This window comes from Streptopelia decaocto, assembly GCF_964273445.1.
Source record: "Streptopelia decaocto genome assembly, chromosome: 18".
Taxonomy (NCBI): domain Eukaryota; kingdom Metazoa; phylum Chordata; class Aves; order Columbiformes; family Columbidae; genus Streptopelia; species Streptopelia decaocto.
Genome location: NC_138673.1, coordinates 4,647,830 through 4,658,874, shown reverse-complemented (window position 1 = coordinate 4,658,874; position 11,045 = coordinate 4,647,830).

Below are 11,045 nucleotides of genomic sequence, written 5' to 3'. Positions count from 1 at the left end.
GTCCAGTAGCCAGAACAAATGACATTTTGCATGAATTCTTCCAAATGAATTGCTCTGTGACCACATTCAAGTTTTTGAATCATGATAGTAGAATATTGTGAAGGCTTTTGTTGAAGAGCTCTGCGATGCCCTTCTCTCGCTACCCCTGGTTGTTTCCAAAGTTAACGTGGTTAACTCAGTATGATTTCACATACCCCTGCGAGTTCTGTTTTGACACGAGGTTTGGGCTTTTTTGTGATTGAATGTTTTTAGGTGGCTCTCAGTGACCTCATGCCAGGCCGATCGCTGTGTTGATTTGAAGGAATGTAGGTGGGTCTGCAGAACTGTCAGGGTCTCCCATTAAGATGTTTCTTTCACCTCAGCAGGAGTACTCAGCGTTACTGCGAGTGCCGTTACTGAGCTGCCCTGTAGTAACACAGCACGAGAGCACAATCGCCCTGATGTATTCCAGCAACACGGTGTTAATGTGCCGTTGCTTCTCTGTATTTCAGCACCAAGGCATCACTTCTTTGGGTTACAATAACACAGGCCAGCAGACTTGTGCTTTAAGAAAACAGAGTAAGTCGGTCTGTGCAGTGGTGGGATGTGCTGGGACAGTGGGACACAGTCAGCACTTTGCACACTGCGCCTGAACACAGGACGTGCTCTCCAAAGGCTGCTGAGTCCTGCGTAGCCTTTTCATACGCTCACCTCTCATACGTCACCTTTGCACCCGCAGACTCCAGCCCGTCAGTGCGCACAGTTTCCTTGCTTCAGTGAGGGTGGCAGAGCCTGGCCCAGGCTGCCCAGGGGGGTTGTGGAGTCTCCTTCTGTGCAGACATTCCAACCCGCCTGGACACCTTCCTGTGTAACCTCATCTGGGTGTTCCTGCTCCATGGGGGGATTGCACTGGATGAGCTTTCCAGGTCCCTTCCAACCCCTGACATTGATTCTATGATTCTAGACAGCTTTGGATCAGTCTGGTTCAATATTTCATTTCAAAGGAGCCCCTATTTCACAATATCTAAACATAAGAGTTTACAGTACCAGAGTACAGTGTAACTCATGGCATATGTTTTGACTAAAGTTTTCTATTTGTTATGCTGGCATTTATCTGTACCATCTAGTGAGTATTTGCTCTACAAAGACACTCAGCACCTAAAAGGGCAGTTATCTTTTTCTAAAGTTCTTGTCTGAGCAGTTCTCTTTGTGAGCAGGTATGGCTGCTAAGTATAGAACTCTTGCAAAGGAAGCACAGTTTGGGCTTTCTTGATAAAGAAAAACAATACACCTTATTAATAGTTCTGATATTTTTGTGATTCTTATCATGAGTAGTGTTCTTCTTAAGTCTGGAGCCCCCAGAGCTAGATGATTAGAGAATGTTAGTTTACGTGAAACTCCAAGTAGGAATTTCTGAGCTTTCATTATTATAGAGAAAAGCCTGGAAATAAATGCACAGAGAAGGCAAATACCAGAGTGCTAAAAAAAGGAACCCAAAGTCATAAGCTAAATTGGTGCAATATTGTGGCATAGAGAATAGTTTAGTCCCAGGTTCTCACTGAAAATTGCTGCTTATTAAGTAAAATAAAAATATTTTTAATTTTATTGCCTTGAGGATACTTAATCGAGCATCAAAATGTTTTTGTCTTTAAGATTCATTTTGATGTCACAAATATCACATTCTATACAAAAACATAATAAATTTACATCAGAACATTAGACTTTTTCAGAGGTACCTGTGTATCCATGTTGGTATGTGGGTGTGAGTTCGTGTCTATGTCCTCTTATTTGAAGTTAATATTGGTAGTTTCATGCCTGATTCATGCTTTTTGAATGCCTGAGATTGGCAGCACTGACCTTCTACCTTAGTTGTGGGTGTGAAACTTCTTTGAAATTCTAACCTAAATTTAAAATTTCTGCCATTAAAAAAAAAAATCCTAGACCAGACAAGCCACTTGCTAAATGCATGGGCTATAAATTACAGCCATTTCTTTTTATTACACTGTTATACACTAAAAAAATAAACCCAAAACACCTAAACCCACAAATCTAATTACACCAAATGTGCTCTTCACCCAAAGCTGAGCTTGGCCTCAGCTTCAAGTAATGGTTTAGCTGCAAACTAAACTTTTGGAAAAACAGAAGCTTAAATAGCAACAGAACAGTAACTCTGTATTAGCCCTTTAGGGAAACATCTAAATAAGCAAGAAAATTAACGAAATACTATTTATAACCATTGTGTCATAAATGTATTATTTATAAATAAAAGCAGAGCAGGTTAGCCACGGTAAACTGCCCCAGCTCTACTGATTGTAAAGGTGATTTGCACGAATGGTGGATCTGGCCCAGCCTTTTCAGACAGCTGTCACTGCTGTGTTGGAGAGGAATATGAGGACACTTGTCTGTAAAACATCGCGCTGGTTCTCTCCCTTCCAGCCTGGAACATTGTTCCCCTGCGAGGCCTCGTGCTCGGCCAGCGGGCCCTGGGCATCGTCACAGCCAGAGCAGGAGGCAGGCTGCTGAACCACTAGCTATTTGTTTAGTAAAACCCTTCAAATTCCACACCTTCTCTGGACAATCTTCTGCTTGTCTATCCTTCCAGACAGAAATTATTCCAGGTATCTAACTTAAAATCTCCCACATTGCAATTTGAACCTATTACTGCTTACCTGTCATCAACAGTCCCCATGGAATAGGAGATGACCATCTGTTGTCTATATCACAACGTTGTTACTGAGTTTCCTCCTGATTCCTTTTGATTTTTTTTGCTGGTTATGCTTCCAGACTTGCTTCCTCCAGGCACCTCACCCGTTCCCAACAGAACTGCACACTGACTTCATCGCTAATAAAGACATTCGTCTCATTTATACCCTCTGAAATATTCTCACACTGCTTGGGTATTTTTAGGTGAAAATAAGTATTATTGGCCAGGAGTAGTGACTTGGACATACGTTTGTGAACACAGAGAGGAAATGTTCTGCTCATATCAGGAGCTCCCACAGACCTTAGAGTAGGGTTGTTCTAGCAGATCCGTGTCAGATTGTGAATAAAGCTGAACAGGACCTGCTGGTTATTTCTACAGACACATCCTGATATCAAAACACGTTATTGCTAATACAGACTTGTGAGAAGGCAGCTCATGACATCAGATGGTGGGTATTTTCCAGCATCTTTAAAGATATCTATATAAGCTTAGCCCAGTTAAGGAGGGTAAACATTGTCAGTGCAGTGACATGTTTTCTAAAATGTTGCGTAAAGAGTCCATGTAAATATTTGAGGTGTTCTGGGCAGTGCTGGACATTTCTGTTCAGAGCTGCACCCACAGACGTGCTCTCAGCAGTGGGACACACACACAGCGGCTCTGAAAACCAACCGCCAGCCACGAGCCCTGTGCGTCATTTAAGACAATGAGTGCTTTGCTTCTATCACTTCAGGACAGGGAGAGAGGAATTTGATTTCTGTAGCACAGGAAGATGACGCTGTGCACATTTACATGCATTTATGCATTTCCCTGTTAAATGTCCCTACATTTTGAAAAGTTTAGCCCAGGAAGTTACACTAAAAAATCAGTTATCATTGAGTTTATACTTAGCGTGTGAATCCTGTTACAAGAGGCTTTTTCGAGATGGTCATTTCAATGTATTCGCTTGTTTTGGTTCATAGCGTTAGGCAGGAGTTGTGTTCTGTCTACTGACTGTTGACCTGGCATAGCCACAGGGTTAGTTTGCAAGACAGAGAAAAAAAGAGATGGAGGCATTAATTGTTCATTACAAAGAGTGAAAAATCGTAACTAATCACGGCACAGTGCTGCTGCTAATGCATTTGAAACCTCCCTCTACCTCACCAAACCATATGGGGGTTTAAAATGTAAATACAATTTGTAATTGAGAGCAGCATTTTATTACTTGCTTTTAAGAGGCACAGGGCGCCTGTAACCCTCAATATGAAATTTCCGTTGGCTAGAAATAAATTCAGCTCCGTGTTTTGTTTTTATTCCCGCTGCGACACCCGCATGAGCAAGGTAATGGCGAGCCTGCGAGCTTTCAGCCACTCACTCAACACCGAGGGGAGAAGTGGCTGGGAGCTGTGGTTTGCAGTCACTCCGCTGCCTTCCTCGCGTCGCACACTGGAGGCAAAAGCAAACACGCTGCAGAATAAATCCTCAGAGATGCTGAGAGCTGCTGAGCTACCACAGCCTGGGCTGGAGTCGATGAGAACTGCAGGCACTCAGCCTTTCCCTGAATTTTGTTCTCATTTTCAGTCGAACGCTGCCTAAAAGCAGCTCATGCTGCTGGTTGCAGATATTTGTTTATCAGCCTTGCAATAGCACCTAGAAAGTGGGCTCAGGTTCCATTGTATTAGGTGCTGTACAAGTACAGAGCAAATAGCAGTTCCTGCCACAGTGAACTGCAAATGTGCATATAAGAAAAAAGACAAGAAATATACACAAAAAAAACCCAGCGTGGGACATTTTTGCTGCTTCTGTGATGTAGGAGATGTCACAGGGATACATGATTTATAGTAGGATCCTCTAAGGAACTAAATACTCTGGCTGTATTTGACTTAAAGAGTAGATCTTGAATGATTTTAGCTGGTGTGAGAATGCAAAGTTCCTGTATGGAGATGGAGGCCTTAGAGTGCCGCCACCAAAGAAGTTACTCATGGCTACCTCTGCCAGCGTGAACATAACCCCCTCAACCCTCCTCTCTTCCTTTTGTTCCCTTTCTGTCAGCTCTAGATCCAGGAAGCAGGATGGAAAGAGATCCTCAGGAGCAGCACAGAGAGCCTGCCCTGCAGTCCTTGCAGGACATCAGCGGGGAAAGAAGAAAAGGAAGTTTTTCACACTTTGGCTAGAGGGACTAGTGACATCCACCTGTGTAGAAGTCAAGAATGTCTAGAAAAGTAAAGAACAGTGAAGAGGCAGGGATTTAAAGAGAGATAAAGACCTCCAGATTTTAAGCTAAACCATTACACCAGCTCCTGTGCTTGTCGCTCACCAGGTAAATGGACAGTTCAGGGCAAAGAGAACAGTTCCAGGAGAACTGTAGGAGAAGGTTTAAGAAACTACCCAACAGTGGGTATTCTGGGCTAAAGAGTTCACATCTTCGCTAGAATTATTAGAGCTCATTTTTCAAGAAGATAAATCCTGTCCCATAATTCTAGTAAAAATGGAGACAATAATCAAAATAAAACTGCAAGTGAAATAAGTCCTGCTTTGAATGGACTAGATTGGAATATTTGCCTTCAGTGCCAGATTTGAGACCTCGTTAGGTGCCCAGTTCCTCACAGGTTTTAACTCGCCACAAACTTCTTCACTGAGAAATAAGGAAAGTATTAACTGTAAGACTTGAAATGAAGGCAACCACGCCAGTGCCTGCCACTTTAGAGAACAGAAAGCTCATTCTGCTACTTCAAGATTTCTCGGCTGAATTAATGTGTAGGACATAATAACAGTCATGCTGAGAGTGAAATATTCCCTCTCTCATTAGAAACCACTTCTGTTCTTGTTGAGCTGTATCCTCCTATCTTCATCTGCTCTGGGTTCTATCCAGCATTATTTACAATAATTGTATCCACCTTCACTGTTGGATTTCTCAAAGGAATTGTGGCTAAGAAGGATAAAAGATGTCTACACACTCAGTGGCTTTTTCCTCAAACAAATCAGGAAGTCAAGCGTGGTTCACAATGAGAAAGAGCTACTTGAAGAGCTCTGGAGTGGGGTTTTTGAGCCTCTTAACATTGCAGGACACCTAGACATCCTACCTTATACATGAGAAACTTAACTCGTACACTCTGTCAAGTAGATAAATGAGTTGATTAACAAAGCCGTAGATTAAAAAGACCCAAACCCTGAGGCCTAAAAGCCTTAGTCTTGACTTCTGCTGGAAGTTACAGTGTGGGTCAAATTTGTTTCTTAAACAATTTAGCTCTCTGTGCATCCAGAGCATTTGAGTTTTGTCTGTTCTCATGGTTTTGATATAAGACTCTGTGCTTCAGGGAATCTCTCTGTATAGCCAAGATGTTGGGTTCAGATTTTTTTCATATATATTTAAATCACAAAGCTCAAGTTAAGAGCTATTTCCTTCACAGACAAGGGAGGAAGACTAGTACCTCAAGGAGTGATTCAGCCCACCTGAGATGCAATTCCTACAAGTTACTATTATTTTTCAAAACTTGTATCCTCTAAAACGTGACTTTTGAGGGGTTGACTCATTATTTTGTGGTACTTGTATGGAATATACTGGAATGTGACAGTATCTCTGAAGGTGGCATTTGTGTTTCTTCCTGTTTTGGGGACTGTACTGTGAATTTCCAAGCTATCATGGGATTTTGTGTTGCATTTCTGAGTACGCTGGGGTTGGCTCCCATGCATACATAACTAATGTCTGTGTTATGAAGTGCCAGGAATGTGAAATGGGTTAGCTAGCTGACTGAGTCGAACAGCAGGTCAAGACATGTCACAACAGTGTAATTCATACAACAGAATGAGGATAGTTTGGGGGGTCCTGAGTTAAAAGAACTCAATTAGTCTCAGCTCAGAGTAAAGATTACCACAGACTGGCAAAGACAGGAGCAGAGACCTTCAGACATGGCTTAGGGTCGCCGTTCTGTAAGGTTCTATCCACAGTCACCAAAATATTTAAGAACTATGTCCCAAGTGAGTCAATCTGAGGATTCCAGTTGCTTAGCCATCATTGTGAATGTGGCTGCCTGTTTTTAGAAAATCGGTACATGAGGTGCTCAGCTTGTTCCAGGTGTTCACTGTCTGGCCAGCCTGGGTCCCACCCTGATGTCAAGCGGTGGGCTGGTTCCTCCATTCTTTGAAAGTTTTAAGTGAATATAGCTTGATTTTCTGTGAAGGTACTTGGCCAGACCATTAGCAGATGTTTAAACCTCACCTGCTTCCTTTCTCCAGCATCTGAGTTCCTGACTTGAGCTTTGTTAAACCCTGAATTCTCAGCTGAGTATCTTGCTGCCAGAAACAGCCGGTATTGTCAGAAGCAACTAATTACTTTCTTATCAAATCCTATCTTGCAGCAAAAGTGTTGTGATCTGTCCCACTGCTCCCAGAGCCTCCCAAATCATTCCTGGAGAGATGACACCTGTGGTGTGGGCAGCAGTCCGGGGTGGGTGCGGAGGATACGCAGAACCACAGACGTGACAAAGTGCAGAGCAGCGAGGCCAAGTGCACAAACCAGACTGGCTCGAAGACAGTGGGGGCTGAGCTCTGGCACTGAGGATGCCATGAGCAACCCATGGCTTGGCCAACTACTATCAGGAGATAACAACAACAACAACAACATTAGCTCAACCAAAAGACATAGCAACTGATGTATAAAATGCTATGGCCTGTGCTAGACATGAGAAGTGGCTAGAGATGTTTTTTGATTGTTTAGTCTGTAAAACTCTAGCAGAAATTACAGTAGATTGCATTATAATCCATCAGCTCAATTATTTTGATTACCATTGGGTCTTCTGTTTTGGTTCTGTGGGATGGAGAACAAGGCAGAGCTGTTGCACAGGGATTCATGACATCACCAGAACACTCCATCTTCCTTTATTATTATTGTTTGAGGTTTTTCACAAATAAGGCTCATGTCAGCTTTTTCCACTGGGGATATGGGCAGCATAAAGTAGCCAGGGAATAAAAAATAAAGAATTAATACAAAAGGCTGGGATTTTGTTGCCTTGTCCTCTAACCTTACCTACGCAGACTTCCCATTGGGCCTATAGGAAGATATAGTTCTGTGCTTCTGCTCTCTGTCTATGGAACAAGGAAGGAATAACGTGCTTCAGCCTTGTGAGTGTGTTGGGAAGACAGATTCAGCGTTGGCTTTGAAATACACATATACTGCGGTAATTAGAACAATACAAAAGCAAATAAAAACAGGAAGGAGAAAAGTACCTAACCCACAAAAGGATTTAGTTGATGTGCAGCAAATGAGATATGGGACCACAGACTATGTGATGAAGTTAAGAGAAATATTGAATAGCTGCTTTGCTACACAATTCTACAAAATGAAACGACATCCTGCAGGAAAAATAGTACAGGCTCATTTACTACCCAAGAGGGCAGAGCTAAGGTTACAGGGACTATAACAGTGTTGTCATTTCCTTACTCCCAGGAGCTGCATTTTCCAACTTGATGGCTTTCCTAATGTAATTGCATTTTACGTTATTATTTTTTAGAGCCTGACTCTGGCTAGAGTAAATCAGGAGGAACCCCGGTAAAGCCAACGAAGGGATCTCAGTGCAAAAATGATGGGAACCATGGCAGAATCAGGCAAGCTCAGCCCATAACCCTCTCCTCCAAATTCTGCAACAAATGGCCCATGCTGGAATAGCAAGTAGGTATCAGATGAAAACACAAAACAATGACAACAGCGCATTTTTCAGAAGCCACATCATATTATGTCATTGATGTCAGATTGAGTTATGTTAGTCTGCTTTTCATTATGTTGTGTTACGCCTTTTGACATAATGCAACACACTGTAAGTAACATAAAGTGACCTCCAAGTATAAAAGAGAACACACTTTTTGTCAGATTAGATAGTGGCTATGAATTCTCAGAGCGGGAGGGGTAAGTCAGAGAAGGAGGTTTGGATTCAGTGTCCTGAACAACAAACGCACAGAACTTAATTAACAGTTACAGCAGCCCTGGCTGTTTCCAAATAGGTGGATTTGTCTCTGCTCAACAGAGAGAGAAGATTCTCAGGGGGATTTGCACTGTTTAATTTAGTTCAACTTGTGCAGAGCTACCTGTAATAGCTCTTTCTTTTCTGTACCTGGACTGTAGGAGCTCCATACACAGTGAACATAAGACTAGCTTTGCTGAGACTCACCTTGTTGCCAGGCTCCCATATACAGTGGTCAGACCAAGCGTAGCCAAAGGGCTTCCTGAGCAGCACTGCGTAACCTGTCCGCTGTATCAAGAACCTAATCAGCTGCTAAGAAAAATACTGTAGGCAGAAAGGAAAAGGGAATCACCGTGGCTCTGAAAAGAAGGAAAGCTCCTCATTAATTTAAGGTGATTAAGGAAAAGTGAGTGGTTCAGGGGAAGTTGCATATTCTCTCTGGAGGGTTTCAAATCTATCTTGGTAGTTCTTGCTGGTGGCTTTGCTGGGATAAGCTGCTGTTTTTACTTCAGTGGCTGCTTGAGAGGCACTTGGTCTAGTGCTCCTGATCCTGGTAGTGCATGTTGTATGGATCAGAAACATTTTCATGAGCAGTCTCAAAGATGGAAGTTGCAAAGGTACAAGAACACATTAGATGTGGAGTCTCACTTTAAAAGGTGGTTTAAAATTGAAAGTTAATATTGCTAACAGGAAAAGAGCATAGCATTTTGTATGAAAAACGTGCACAGATGAGCAGTTAGAGCAATATGCGATACCAGAATCCAATGTGTCACATGCATTTTCTTTACCATTTCTCCATCTATAGGTGTACCATAAATTAATATCTACTTAATTCTCAGGAATGCAACATTCCTTTAAGATGTGTATGAGATGCTGTCCTTGTTCATTAGGCTATTAAATATTAGAGAATTAGTAGCTGCTTCTTGGAACAGTGTGCACTAAACCAGCTCTGCTCTCCATCCTGCAAAGAGCTCTGTGCAATCAGACCCCCGTGTCACTGACATCCACAGTGCTCTGTATGAGTGCGCAGATCTACTTTTAAGTATCATCTTGCAGCATCAGAGAGTCCACAATTAAACATGAAACGTTCTGGTAAGTATTGTTAAGTTCATAAAGCAAGCTGTTACCCTACGCTTGATAAGCTCATAAAGAAAGCTGTTACCCTTGGTAGGACATCAAACCTTGCTCATGGCCAGACAGACACAGAGACTGAACGCTGGAAAATCTCACCGACATTTGCAGCCAGGCTGGATCTCAGGAGACTTCCTATTATTATTTTCTTTACTAATAAATCATTATGTCATGTCCTTCACAGCACAGAGAGTTCAAATAAACCTGTCCCTGTGACAGTCTGATTCTCTGTAGGAGTGTCCTGTTCTGTTGAGTCATGTGAGAGGAAAACACAAAGAAGTAGAAAGACAGATCAAAAAGGGGTAGCAGAAAGGGCCCTGGAGGCAGACTTAAGTTTGTTATTTAATATTTCAGGTAAAATATTCACTTAGCATCAATTATCTTGTTGGGTTCTTCTTTTTTTTTTTCTTTTCTTAATGAAATTGCCTTCTGAATCAGCCAGCTCTCTAATTACCAGATTGAATGATTGAAATTTTTAGGGCAATTAAATTCAAGCCTTTCTTTTTCAGTCCTTACGTTATTCCCCCCTTGTCTCCCTCCCCTCTCCAGTCTGGAGCCTTTCTATAATTTGGAGGCAGTTGCAGAAGCGAGCAGACCTTTAAAGCCAAGACGCATGTCTCCCTTAATTCCTCTGTGGATTTGTTTTATAGACTAAGCAGAGAGGGTTCTGGTCTCTCAGGACATGTGCATTACCAACACGCAGTATTGTGTGGGTTTTATCCTAACATGTCATGTCATTTAAAAACAACTTGGAAGTATTCCTTTAATATAGAAATTCTGTTAAGAGACAAAGATCAATATAGAAAATACACACGCTATTGGTAAATGCCTGCAGATCAAGCTAGAAAACTAAGGAGCAAATTGATGATAGTAATGATGATTGATGATGTACTAGACAAGAGAAAACAAAACACCCAAAGAAACAGTACAAAGCATCTGTTAACAGAGGACAAACTCGTGAAATGGCTGGATGAAAAGCTAAGTATTCTTCCAAAAAAAGACACAAACCTCACAGGATAGAATCCTGGGCCCAGTGAACCCAATGACAAAGCTGCCGCTCATTTGACTGTCTTGTTAGAACGAGAGCACCGATCCTGCCAAACAAGTAGCCACATTCTCAAACACAAATATGTGAGCTGCCACCTTGAATTCCATGGGATGCTTAACAGCTTTGCTGAATCAGGACCTAACCCAGTGAACATGACAAGTCTTTATCACCATGAATCTTTGAAATGATGTAAGATTTTCCTCAAAAACCTTACTTTGAGTTTTTCAGATTACCAAACTCAATCTAGTGT